Below are 15,146 nucleotides of genomic sequence, written 5' to 3'. Positions count from 1 at the left end.
AGGTGAAAGGATAAGAAAGAGGAGATCAGACTTTAATTAGCGAATGAGTCTGATCCACAAAAGATGAGGTAAAGGTGTCCGTCTGTTGTGGTTGTTTGTTAAATTAAGCAAGCTAAAAATAATTGAATGCAATTACAATTAATAGCAATATACTAAATGGGCAACAAAAATTCAGAAAAAAATTTATAAAAATAATTGCGAATTACGTTTAATAATTTTATAATCCATAAACAATTTATGATGCCGAATAAAAGTTATATATAAGATATTTTTATTATCATAAATTAAAAAGTTATAGCCACATTTTAACAATAAATTCATCTTTGCTCTTTAAATAAAATTCATGTTTCCATTATCAATATTCTTCTAAAAATCAGATTATGTGATGTTTACTTAAAGAACATTGTAACCATAGTAACTCAATCAGTTCACAGGGTTTAGTTCATTTGCCTGATGGTTGAACGACCTTAACTATCATAGCCAATTCTTTTACCTTTACAACCCCAATAACACCTTTAGTACAATTTGATCTTCTTCAGATTATTTCTCAATAAAAAAATTGCAAGTATTGGATTCGACTGGAAAAATTCCAACAAGTAAATATGCTTTGGAGATTTTAACTTTCTAATCCTTAAAAGTATTAAAAATATATAAAAATATTCTATAAAATTCAAGTTTTTTTTAACTTTTCCAACAAGAAAGAGAGAAATGTGAAGAAAATATATTTAAATAAATCTATTAATATGTAAAACCTTTTAATAAGCTTCTTAAAAAAGTAATGAAAGTGAATTTATAAAGTAATCTTCCTATGACCAGGCTCATTAAGAATATTTTGAAAAGGTATTTCGTTTTTTTTTTTTGAATTAGGCTATAGAAGAGAAAAAAGTTTTGTTTAATAAACATCATTTTAAAAAACTAGAATTCAATTATATATTTTGATAAAAATATTCTTTTGATCTTTTTTTTTATCAATGGAAATTCTTATATAGTATTTCTACATGATTAAACTTCTGATGAGGTGAACTCTTCGGATCAGTTTGATGAATTTCAAAGACTTTCAATTAATAAAAAGATACTTGTAAATAACTTTCTGTAATTAATTAACATAAATTTTTATATTTAAACAATAATATATATGTATATTGTTTAGAATATTGCTGGAATGAATTTAAGAAGTGCTTCAAGGATGCTATTCTGCGTTATGGTCAGTAAAAACACTTCTTTCAGTTAAATCTTTGTTTCCTTTTGTTTTTCGAAAGTAAAAGAACCAAGAGAATTCTTTAAAGAGATACAATTTCCTTTTATTTGAGGAATAAACACGATCCGGTCATTAAACAAACCATAAAAATTGTCACTATTAACCCGATACGGGTTTTGATAATGGCGTTAATAAGCTTATCAAAGCATGACAACTTATCGATCTGGCTCGTAAGCAAACAAGAGAAATTGGCCTGATCTCCGTTATTCCCAGTACACTTAGTCATAGAGAAATAGAATTAATTAATCGCCATTGAACGTCTTGGGATTTGGTTTAAATTATTTTATTTTTCACCTTTGATTCGTTTGTCTGGTACATTTACTTAAATAATTTAAAATTAATTCCCTCCGCGTAGTTTATATTGAGTTATTTTGTAATTTCTACGAAGTAAAACCGTGAGAAAGATTGATCAATATACTTGAAAAAATGAGGATATTTGTGGTACACGTTTTCGCATTCTCCACTTCCATCACTCGTAATTAACGCGCTTCGAGCTGAACAAAGTAGAAAATTGTGAAGTTTAAAATAAATTAAGCTAGGAATTTATATTTTATTAACGGTAATTCGAATTATCTTCTCAATTTCTAGCTTAGCAATGCATTTATAGATACTATATATGTATACATTCGCTTCGCATAGTTGGATAGATGGATTTCCAGATTACCTGTTGTATGAACTGGTAATCCAGAAAATTATAGCAAATCCGGATGCAAAAGTCACATGGAGAAGAGTATGATCCTTCCTTAATCATCATTTAGTCAGGTTTAATATCAGACATATAATTAATTTCCAATAAAATATATTAAATGAATGCAACGAGTCGTACGACGCAAAATTAATTATAACAAATTTAATATATTTGTTAATAACTTGATTAATATGGAGGATAATGTTATAGAGGCAAGCAAATAAGTAAAATCGATCGTTTAAGACGTGCTTATACTTTATTAAAAAGGATTTTTTTAGAAAGAGCATCTCAATTTCGTATATTCACTCGAGCGATTCGAATGGTTTCAATCATCTAAAACAGAAAAAAAAAGTTAAAAACTGATTATTTGAAACCTCGCAAATGGTGAGAAATATATCTCTTGTAGCATCTTCATCTCATTATCAATTTAATATTATTTAATAATGGAAATTTCAGGTTTAACAGCGTAAAATTTAAGCGAAGCGCGAGTACAAATGTAATAAAACTTTTTCAATTATTTTTGAGGTATTTTTTAAACTTTATTGCCGATTTTCTTGTTTACAGATGCAGTAGGATTATAACGAAGAAACTTAAGAATCTTTACAATCAAATTACGATTCTAATATCAACCGTAATGTTGACATTAAGTAGATAAGTGGAGCAAATTAATGGAAGTTTACTTACCAAAAATCTGTGAATGTTTACACGTTAACGGGATAATAAAATAATAAAAAATTATTATACTTAATTTTGGATTTAGAAAAATCAATTTTAGCATTTTTATGATAATATCAAATCTAAATTTTTCTTTAAAAAAAATAAAATATTTGCTTTATAAAAGCGAAATGTATAGACCACAACTTTGACCGATCAAGAATTATTGCTTTAGATGGTATTTCGTATAAAATTATTATGATAAACTTCTTTAAAAAATGTAAAAATATTAAAAGTTTAAATTCTATTTAAACTTACTTCTTACTTTCTAGGATTATCCGGATTTTGCACTTGAGATATCTTCTTGGAAAGAAGCACGACAAATGCGGCAATGGTTAAGGTTTAGTTTGTTGACTAATACTTCTATGGTTTCCCAAATAGATAAATGGAAAGATTAAAACCAATCGACTGACAGAACTCATAGAACTTATTATCTTTTAGCAATTTGTGCCGATTTCTCAAAATTAAACCAGAAATTCTTGCGGTTTTTCGTAGTAAATCGGTCTTTGGAATCACATTTTTCTCTTTCACGGAGAATTAAAGCATCTTATCTTTTCTAAAATTATTTATAAGATTATAAATTTATAAAATTAATTAATATCATCTTCTTTTTTTAAAGTTAATTAAAAATCTACTAATGTGAGGTAGATAGTCCTTTTTAAAGTTTTCCGTTTAATCTAAATAGCTTGCTCTTATTTCTTAAAATTAAACCACAGATTGTTGCATTATTTACTGAAATATCAGTCTTACTCGTTAGAATCGTTCTCTTTTAGAGCCTCTTGTCTTTTACTATTAATTAAAATATTATTGATTTATAAAATAAACTTTCTTTTTCTTCTTTCTTTAAAAACTTTCTGTTTAATTTAAATTATTATTTTTAATATTTTAATTTTGTCGTTTAAATACTAACAAAGTCGATAAGATCCTATCTCGAATATGTTATCTGAACATGACACTTCTAGTTGTGTAATAAGAGAAGAGGTACTACAGATGCAAAACTCACCTTGAGATGAAAGAGGATGCAGCTGATCATGCAAAGCCTCCTCTTTTCATCCAGGGATATTCGTAGGAAGAACGGTATCTAAGCAACGGCTTGACTCGATACAATCCTCCTTTTTGCCAGAAAATTTCCAATAAAAAAATATTAAAGTACGTATCTTTATTGGAAATCGTTATTTACAACTTAATTTGATTTACTCTTTTTCCTTTAATCTCTGGATTAACGCGATGCCATTTTTTTAAAAAATTTGTTTTTTTAAAAATAAAATCAAAAATTAAAAGTTTTTGACTTTAATCCGATTAATTTTTCATTTATAAAATTTGTTATTCATAAATTTTAGGTCGTTTTTCAACGGTTTACAAAGAAGGATTATTTAAATTTATCGAATATATCTATAAAAAATGAATATTTTTAAATTTATTCGATAAACATGCCGAAATTCTAGCGGTTTTAAACAAAACATTCGTCAATTTCGTGTATAATTCCATTGATTATCACATGTGATCTGGACATTCAGTACTTCTGAGTTAAGCTGTTAACAGGCTGTCTAAAGACCTGTTAAAGTAAAAATATCTTGACCGCCTACTACTTTTAACTACTGAACATCTTGAACACTACTGAACGTCATAACCATCAAATATTTTGACTATATACCACTTTTAACAGAAGTATATGTAAGCCAATTAAAAGTTGTATATAGTCAACATATTTAGTAATTATAATATAGGCCTACTACCTTATTATAATAGTAAGAAATTTATCGTGGCCTATTGTTCATACTCAGTATGAAATATATCTTACCATAGATCTATTATCTATAGTGATAAAGGTACAGTACTATGTCATATAGTATCTGTGTATCTCATTTGTTTAATTTAAAATATATAAGTATCATATAAGTAGGTACTGTACATAGTCAAGATCCTCAATGACTATGATATAAATATGCACACATCAAGTGAGAGTCCTGATATTCAGTATATACTACAGCCCTTCGAAATTAAAGCTTGTTATTTATAGATATTACGGAACTAATTAGTAGACCAGATGTACAAAGTAAAAATAGGAAGAACGGGAAGAAAAATGGGTGCCTATTTCCTCTGTTGCTCTTTTTGAGGATAAATAGGATAAAAGAACTGAAACAGTAGGATGAAATTACCATAAAATACTTCTAATAATTAATTTAATAAAAAATCTAAGCTTCGGAAATAATTTTTCAGATTGAACTTCCTTTAAGATTATTTCTCCATCTTACAGAAAGCAACAAGTAGAAGTTTCAGTTGGAAAAATCAATATAACGTATCAACCCAATGGTCCTAGTCTCATTAAAATATTTATTATACAGCATTGGTCTAGATCTACACGTTAATGGTCCTTTTTCCGCATCACTACGTATTCAACTTTAAAAGAAGTTGTATTAATTGCCAAAGCGTTGAAAATTTTCTTCGACATCGTGGCAAACCTTCAAATCTTTTTAGCCTCAGGATTTTTTCCATCGTGACTTAATTTTCGAGATTTACTTTTAATTAATAAAATGATAGAAGTGGCATTTTAATATTCCCGTAATAATTATCGGTACGCGGTGGCATGCCAATAACACATCATCATTGTTTTGGACAATAACGGCGTTAAAAGTGTTAATGATGCAGAATCATACGACCGTATCGAATGGTATTGTTGGATTTTAACGATAATTAGATCCGTTTATGTGAAAATAACAATTAACAATTAAAGTAGTTTCATTAAAGAAATTAATTCGATAAATAAAAAAAGGAATAACTTGATTTTTCGAATGAAATTAGCCCTTTGCTTGCTATCCAATGCACAGAATTACATTGAAATTACCACAGCGCTTAAAATATCCTTGCTTTACCTAAATTTAATATAAAAATATAACTAAAATTTCCACAGCAGAAAGTCTAGCCCTTTGCTTGTCATTCAATCTATAGAAATGATATAAAAATTGACATAACTAACTGCCAAAGTAGTACATAAAATATATTTTTCTCATAAATTTAATTACAAAATAAAACTTAAAACTAATGAATAATTTTAAAATTAAATATATTTTTAATACTTAATTCCCTAATGAGAGAATTAGTGTACCAAAATGAAGACCACTCATAAAAAAAAAGAAAAAAAAACGAAATGCTACTTTGAAATCAATCACAGAAGAGGAATGGCTTCTGGCGACAGAAACGTATCGATCTGGACTTAGAATTTTATTAATTACGGGTCATGTCTACACGTAAAAATGTCGAATGTCATCCATCTTGGTGGAGGGGACGTCCCTGATGTGTCGTACTTTCCACGTGTTTCCCCGAAGAGCTCACTCATCCATCACTAACTGTTGGCAACATATCTAGACCATTTCTTTCTACAGGTGTTTCAGCAATAACGTACTTGATCTTAAAAACTTTTTATTGCTAATTTCGTCAGAAATTGTAATATACAGTAGCCTATATTCCCATTTTTCTTAAAATAAGCGAGTGAATATGATTGCAAGAAGCACCCTCTTGAAATCCAATGGATCGTCCACTGATGTTTATCAGCAATCTAATTTAGAAATGTGATAAAATGTCATCCAGATTGTTTATCAGTTCGTTGATAACCTATTTTCGTGATTTTTTATATCAAAAATAAATAGGATATTCTTTTGAAAAATGGATTATGTTTTAAAAAAAAAGAAGAATTTAAATCACATTTACCGATTTTCAAAGAAGAAAAAGTGATTTTTTTTAAATGTTTTTTGTGATTTTATTTATTAAAATTAAATATATATATAATCTTTAAGACCATAAACCTTGAATTTTTACATTATAAAGCAAATTAAGCTTAAATTCTTGCATAAAATTCGAATGCTAACGACTGTACGGAGTAGCGCAAAGATCAGTTAACCGTTGTACATATGAATACTGTTTTATTCGAATATTTTATTAGTTATAATCTTATCAAAAATGCTAAATTGCTTGCAAGCAATAGATTTAACTGACTTTTATACAACTCTTTATATTTTTGAGTTTTTTTTCTAATGGTTTTCACGTTTAAACAATTACAGACTGTGGACTATTAATCACGTTTAACCCATTAAAATAACAACTTAAATATCATTGCTAAGAGATAGAATATATTTTTCTAAGTTTAAAAGCATAATATAAAAATTTCGAAGAATTTCTTTTCGTGACTTTTTTTAATCTGAAGAAATAAAAGAAAATATTTTTAGAACGTTTGCATTAAATTTTTAATAAATAATTTCATTTTAATATTAAAAAAAAAATTCTTTACGGAGGTGTTACGTTATGTCTCTTACAAAATAGACTCCACTGAAGAATTTCTTGCAGATGGGAGTTTTATTCTGTTACGCGATGCTTTCTTAGAAAAAATTTAGCGAAATTTTTCAATATAAATTGACTAAAAAGGTAAAATATTATCCTTTTTACCTCTCCACCTCTCTATCTTTTCCACTTGAATCTAATTCGTTTTTTTCTTTATATCATGAATTTTCACGATACTTATTTGTAAAGTTTTAAAAGATCCTCTGCCTTTTGACATTAAAAAGTGTTTTTCTCCTTTTATTCTTTACTTGTAAAGTATTGTCTTTGATAAAATGCTTTCAACTAGGATTTATCTTTTACTGTTGTCTGACAATGATCCCACTTTATTTCTTTTGAATTTTTTAACATTTTCGCTCATATTTGATGGATATTTTCGAGCTAAGTGCATTCCAACAAAACATTTTTCTCCTAGTTTCACATCATTTTCAATCAAGAATTTAATATTTTTTTTTAAAAAAAGTTATTTCTCTGCTTTTTAAATGTTACAAATTATTGCAAAATAGTATCATTTTCGTTCGTCATTAAACTGTAGTCTTTTAAATAAATTTATCAATTTTTTCTTTTTTTTTGTAAATCTATATACAAATTATTGCTAAAATTAAATGACCTTCTACTTATAAGGTTGGTTGAAAATTATTTAACCTTATTGTTTGCAAGAAATTCGAGCAATGTAGTTATTTACAGTGGACCACCCTGTGTATTCGCATTTTATTAATATAATAATTTTTAGTAAAGTTTCATCTTTCAAAATTTAAATGAATTTTGAAAGAATAAAAGCAGCTTTCATTAAAATTGATTAAAGACTTCACACACAATTTTTATATGAAATTATTTTTCTACTTTTGACTAAAAGTTTTTTTTTTCCTTTTTTAATATAAAAATTTCTAGTGAAAAATTATTATAATACAACAATGAATTAGATTTCGCTTTACGAAATGCTTTTTTTAATGTAGAATTGTTCATTTGAGTTCTTTCTAAAGGAATTTTTTGAAAGAAAACGAAGCAAGCAATGCACTTATGTAATTTATTCACTGGAGCGAAACAAAGAAGCTTTGTTTCTGTTGCAAACTGCTGAATATTAAAGATTATTCAAATTATATATTCTTATACGTAGAATATACGCGTATATTCGCATAAAATCCATTAATACAAAGGATTATAAGCAGAAAAGAACCGAAATAATCACAATATTTAATGAAATTTATGAAAATTTTTAGGTAATTAACTAAAATTTCAAATTGTAAATATATTCCTTACGATATTGCAAAATTCTTCACATTAAAAATTTGTAAATCTTTCCTTTGCAATAATTTATAATTATGATATTATTCCTCAGAATCTTTGGCCTTGTCAATGATATCACACTAGACAAATGGAGAATTAGAACAAAGGAATAACCGTATCAACTGTATGATGCACATCTCACGATAAAAACCCTAAAGACTCGGATGGATGGACTTATGTGGAAGAATAGAGGACAATTGGAAGCCAAAGAAAGTTTACAAGAAAGAAATGAAAGACATCAGACCAAGAGGAAGACCACAAAAAGATGGATTGATAATAAAAAAGATCTTAGAGAACTAGAAAGGAAGAATCAGAGAAAGTGAGGACGAAATAGTGAAAGAATTCTTCAATAGAATCTTCCTAATAATGTGAAGATTATTTTAGTTAATTCTTGTATTTCTGTATGCCCAACCTTTAAGGTTCTTGGTGGCAAACCAACACTTTTTGCCAGGATTCCTTGAGTCTTCCTGCCGAGAAATGTTGCTTTTCCATCGAGAATCTTAAAGGCTTACAGTATAGAAAAAATAAAATTAATTAAAATAATCTTTACATTTATTTAAGTATGTTACAATTCACTCTATTTTCACTTGCAACGAAATCTAATTTTATCAAAATTTTCGAATTTGCATAAATTATAAAGAAAAATACTGTTTCTCCCAAAATAATTTCGACTTCAGAAACTCGCTAATCAAATTTAGAGCGATCAAATCAACTTTAAAATATATTTCGATATGGAATTTTAACCGAGTTCGTTTACTTTGATGAGTTGGAAAGTTATAATTCAACTCTGCAGATGACGCGAATAATCTTAAATATTGAACAATTTTCTTTAATTTCTTTGACAAGATCTAGTTTGCTCCTGTTTGTATTTTTGCCGAAAATCTCACGGGTGTAGACCCTGGAGATTTGTAAATCCTTTCGTTTCGCGAATCTGTAAAGATGTTCCTCATGACCAATTTGTAGTTTATTTGATTTTTCTCTATCTGTACAGGAAGTGAAATACGCAAAGAAGTTCCAAGAGCACTTCGTAACTGAATAAAATTTCTTAGAAACACCTTCAGAAACATTCATTAAAGAATCTTATCCTTCAATTCTTGTCATTTCTGTGAACGTTTTTATGAATCTATTCTTGGAACCTTACTCGTTGTATAAGCAATATGCAATTATAATGTAAATTTAACGCTGTTTTTAAATTTAAAAAAAAACTGATGTATAATATTTATATATTTTCTAATAAATTTTACATAAAAACTCATTTTCTTCTCAACGATCAATTTACAAAGCCGTTTTTAAGACCCTACACGAAGCTGCTTATTAAAATTTAGCTGGAAAGTGGGAAATATGTTTCTTTGACATTTTCAGATATCTCTTTGTTCCTACCGAGATCTTTCCCTCCAGATGATGTTATTATCTAATAATTTACTCTTAATAAATGTAATAACAACACGACTCCTCACTAATTAGTGTCTATCCTGTCCTTGGAAGATAACCCTTCTTGTTATTGCGAAGTGTATCCCCGGATAGACAGATGGATGATGTGTCATACACGTCGCCATGGTAACAGATGGAACAGCAAACTGACAACATGAATAAGGCTCTATCCAGATATTTTTGGCAAGAAATTTATTACCATTGCACTAGTATAATAACCTACGAACAACAGCGCAGCTTGGTTTTACATAATGATTTAATACGCTTGTCTATAACTTTAGGGTTTTTATACTAGCTTCTAAATAATTTTATAGATCTATCATTATCTAATTTCTCTAAAAGTAGTAAATTAATTTGAAATAATGTTTAAATTCTTCAAAAAATGACTAATTTTCTAAAATAATAATATTCAACCGATAGCTCGCGATCACTCGAAGAATAGGAATTCAATACTCACAATGTACTAAAAGTAGATTAACATGGGAAATAGATTGGAAGATGCCGATTGAATTCGATTTACATTGTCTAATTTTACTAATGAGACTTTTAATATTTGATAAATATGTAAAAATATATTCTTAAAATTGTAAACTTACTTTTAAATCCGTAAAACTTTAGTTTATGTTGTAAAATTTCCATTTTAAAATGAAAAAGAATCGAGCAGGAACGAAAGTTTCTGCTTTCTTCTAGAGAAATGGCAGCTGCTAGAAATAATTTAATTCTCCAATTTCTCGTTTAAGTTATTTTTATATAAATACATGCGCTGCACAGGTATATAACTCTGTCTTTAAGTTAAACTGGGATGGCGTAAAGGCTAGCGAGTAATTAAAGGAAAGAAAAACGTTTCTTTTCAATTTTAGAATCTTCCACGTTGCTTTATTTTACAAACAATAACTTAAAAGTATTCACAGAATCGTCTAGTAAAGTGTAAATTATTTTAAAATATTTTTTAAATGATAAATATGCTAAGATTTTATTAGAAAAAAAATCTTAATATAGCCTAGGTATCGGAATATATACAAGGGTGAAGAGTCTCTCAAAGAGATACCATACAGATGGGTTACGAAAGGTTCTTAGTCTTGTTTGACCGATTGATCTGGATGTTTCTAGCATCTGTCTGTATACCTTGAGATGCAAGAATATTGAAAATCAATTGGATGTCGACATCTCCTCTTGTTTCTTAGCAAATATAGAAGATGAGTTCCTCTCCTTCTCCACATCATAACTAATCTTAGCATCACTTCTTTCCATAAATAATCCGGAGAAAAAAGTTAGTTTTTCTCGAATATTTAAAATCAGAAACAAATTTAAATGCTGAAAAAATATATAAAAGTATTTTTTAGTTTTAAAACTTTAAAAATTAAAAAAAACTCATGAAAATTGCATTTCTTCCACCTTCTTCTCCTTTTTCCTTTCTTTCAATAAGTAGCACAACGTCGAAATTTATTGTTTAACTCACATTTTATAAAATACAAGAGATGAAAACAAGTAGAAATCAGAGATTTTTTGATGTTTCAATGGCGATAAATAACAAAATTTCTATAAAAATACGAAATATAGAACTGATACGCGAGATGCTTGTTGATTTACTCTGGAGCGATGGCTTAAGTGAAAATTGAGCAGATTACGAAGCTTACAGAATATACGATATCCAATACCTTTGCTTTCCAAAATACACGTTAAAGACCTCGTAAACACCCCGAGAGTAATAAGGTCAAAGGTTACTTGTTGCTTCCTATCATCTGATGAATTCGGTCATAGGTATCGATCATTAGTGACAGTTCGATACCTCATGAATTGGGCAGAAAGATCTCTAATAGCATCATTTATAAAGTGTTTCCTTCTTCTATCCGCAACGTTAATCTTCTTCAAATTATATTTTAAAGCCTAGAAACTCAACAATTAGATTTTATATACTTTTGAGAGAATCAACAGAAGCTGGAAACTGAAATAGAGTTTCGATTTAAATCTTAATTCTTTTCCAAATAATTACTTTTCTTAATTTTTAATCGAGTTAAGGAAGAGATTTTGGTAAATAGTATAACCAATTTGAAATCAGTCTTAGATGAACTGAACAAGAGGAGGAATGAGAGCATCAACAAGTGGTTGATTCCAGTTAAAAATGATTTTAAATACAAAAATAAATAATTTTTTTTCATAAAGATACTTTTATTAGATTCTAGAAAGATTAAATGATCGTTTTTTATTATTATTTAAGACAATTTACTTTAATTAATGCATTCAGAAATAATCTATAGTGTAATATATGTAACGTTATGGTGATGAGAAGTTGCCAATTTATCATACTACAATAGTCATGGTAACCCACATACACCGTATTAACATAAAAATAACGTTAATTAATGCCAAAATCTTCACTTAGGCCAGCTATAAACGTATTTTTTAAAATATGTTGTTTCTTTTCTGATACGTAATGTTATATCAACGAGTTGCTACAGCTTAAACTACTTAAGTATATCGGATTATAGGATTATTAGGCAGACATTATCCATATATTTTAGTGTAAGAATGTGAATTTAATTATTCTAATTTAGGCATTCTCAGAGGGAACCATTTAATGTACGGTACAATAAACCAAAAGTCAAACGGCAAACTGAAGCGAATCATAAATAGAGCTGGAATATTCTTTAAAAATCCTAAGAAAAGGATGGGTTTGAACTCCCTTTTTAATGGTTATACAATTTTAAAATTTCATTTCAATTCTAAGACTGAAATTAACTTAAAAAAATCACCGAAATTTGAAAATTGTCATCAACGATCTACAAATATAACTCAATTTATAACTAGAAAAAAATATATTTTACGACTTGTAGGTACAGGATTCAAGACTTTTTAATGCTATTTTGTACAGGAGAGTCTACACGTCATAACAGTGTTGTACACATGTACTAAACTTATCAGTAATATGACTAACTTGTTTACTAAGAGGAAATAAAATTAATCAGAAGAGGAAAGTTGAAGTGATTTCAGACTAATTAGTCAAATATAATCAAAGAACTCCATCTAATTATTACCTGAATTAATTATTAAAAATAAATTAAGAAAAATATCTTCTAAGATAATGGGCCGATGCAAATACATAAAAATTTATTTCGTTTTACACAGTTTTTTTGTTTGCATATGAAAAAATATAATTTAAAGAAGAACAAAAACTGCAAAAATATTCTTAATGGAAGCATTTTTGTTGGTTTTTTTAATGACTAAAACTTCTGAAAAATCCAAAAAAATTACCTTAAAATTTTTATTAGAAGAACGGGATTATTTCTATTTTATTTTTTAAACTTTTTCCAAGATAGAATTTTTTTGATGATGCGCGTAATTCAGTCATTAAACAACTCCCCACATCAAGATATTATTTTAATTATTTAAATAGAGATTTTAAAGCTATTTTTCCGAATGTCAAGATGTAAATCTGTCATCAAATTTACCAAAAATTAGTCATTTAAATACCGAAAAATAAGTTTTGTATGTAAAGAAAAAGTTACCTCTTAATGGCTTAATGGATTTTGATCCAGGTTACAAGGCACATAATTAATTCGGAGCCTTATTTTCCATCGATTCAGGATCCGACAGTTGTACGACAGTCGACAAATATATGGAAAAAACACTTTCTACGGGATTACGTACGCTCTTAAACAACCTTACAAGTCTCAGATTAGCAACAGGTCCGTTAGTTGGTAGAGAGGGCGAGAGTGGTGCAACTTCTCAAGACTTACAACCAACTGAAGCGAAAAATTATCCTCGGTTCCTCAAAAAGTCGACGATCCGGTTAAGGGAAGCAACTCTAGCATTTTCTGAGCAACACAATATACTAGGAAATGACGGAGTGGAGAAGGGTCGAGCAGCTGCCACAGATGTTGCTTGGCAACCGCGGACACGTGCAGCTCCATCTACCCCGCCTCAGGTAAGTCGGGCGCCTGCTTGATGACACCTGATGTTGTCCCTATTGAAAACCTTCCCTACAAAAATCTGACATTCCTATTCGACTGTCGAAATATCTACGACTTGTACAGCTTCAATATGTCAATTACCCTCCGCGTCAACCATGTTGAAAGTTCCCATCTTGCTATATTACGTTAAATGTTCTTGCACTTAATTAACGAATATTTTTATTTTTTCTGCTAATTTTTTAACGCATTTTGCACGAATTGCTGCATGCTAATTAACGTGTTAACGATAACCATTAGCATGCATTTGATAACGTAATCTTCCGGCTTCTGTGTACTGTAAACGATACGGGTTTCGCTTCCTCCCGTTACCATATGGTAAGATGTAACAATTACCTCGATACAAAGTAATAATATGCAATGTACCACCGAATGTAAATACTTTATTGACGAGTTTTATTCATAGAAAGGTGCTACTAGCCTATAACTTAACAAGAAAACTAACTTTAAAGGCACTAAAATGCAATATCTTAAGTGTCAATTCTATCGTAAACTAATTATAAATATGTTAGAAGCGTATCTAAAATACTAATTTTATGATAAATAAAGCTTCTACTTTTAACATTTTTTCAAGATAGTTGGCTTTTATTAGTGATTTTCTGAAACTAGTTCGCTCTCGGTAGTCGTTTTCTGATGCAGCTTCTCTTCACTTATTAGTAACTTTTACTAGTTTCATGGAGCTTTTTCACTTTCAGCAATCATTTTTCTGAAGTTAATTCGCTTCAGTTATTATTAGCTTTCAGAAAATAGTTGGCTTTCAGTAGTCCTTTTCTCGAGCGTAAGTTCACTTTTACTATTCGTTTACTGCAAATAGCCTAATTCTCTTTCATTAGTTACATTTTCTGAAGCTTTCACTGTTTACATTTGCTTTCACTAATCGCAAGTTGCTGAACTTAGCTAAACTTACATAAGTCACATAGAGGAAAATATAATGAGAATAGACGTTGTTCTTCTTTCTTTTCTTCCCTATTTAACGACTTAACCTGGAAGTCAGAAAAGGAAAAAAAATAATTCAAAAATATGTCGATGGTGACAAAAATAGCGCATCTCTTTATCCCGTAATCCAGAAGAGCGTAAAATATTTTGCAAGAAATTCAACTGTGCATGAAATGCAAAGAACGTAATCCATCTTTTCATGCGTGTCTTTAGCTTTTTTTAACTCTAGGAGTGCCAATTCAATGCTAATTCTTTTTACTGAAAGAGTAAACAAATTTGAAGAAATTGCTAGAAACCACTTTATTAAATTTTTGGATATTACTTTTTTTTATTTATTTAAGAAAAGAAGAAGAATTTTTCAAGTAATAAATTTACGTATGGGATCAGCAATTTTGATTATAAAATAAATTGAAACAGTCCGAGGGAATGCATCCAATTAGGAGCTTACGAGAGAATATTTTTAGAAAAATTCGATTTTGGATCGTAAATATGGTAAATCATTATCGAATTTATCAGTAGGTGAATCACGTAT

The 15,146-nt window shown here is 28.7% G+C and overlaps 1 protein-coding gene across 1 annotated transcript in view; it reads right to left on the bottom strand.

Moving 5' to 3' along the window:
* LOC136978245 (voltage-dependent calcium channel type A subunit alpha-1-like) overlaps positions 1 to 13,700 on the bottom strand; it is a 637,477-nt gene extending 623,777 nt beyond the window's left edge. Inside the window, exon 1 of the mRNA XM_067273927.1 lies at positions 13,217 to 13,700. The gene's annotated coding sequence lies outside the window, so the exon portion shown is untranslated. The remainder of the gene's footprint in view (positions 1 to 13,216) is intronic.
* Positions 13,701 to 15,146: the final 1,446 nt, after the last annotated feature.

This window comes from Centruroides vittatus, unplaced genomic scaffold (assembly GCF_030686945.1).
Source record: "Centruroides vittatus isolate TY-2023 unplaced genomic scaffold, ASM3068694v2 contig_5, whole genome shotgun sequence".
Taxonomy (NCBI): Eukaryota; Metazoa; Arthropoda; class Arachnida; order Scorpiones; family Buthidae; genus Centruroides; species Centruroides vittatus.
Note: the sequence above shows the minus strand (reverse complement) of the source record. Positions and strands in the feature narration are given on the sequence as shown.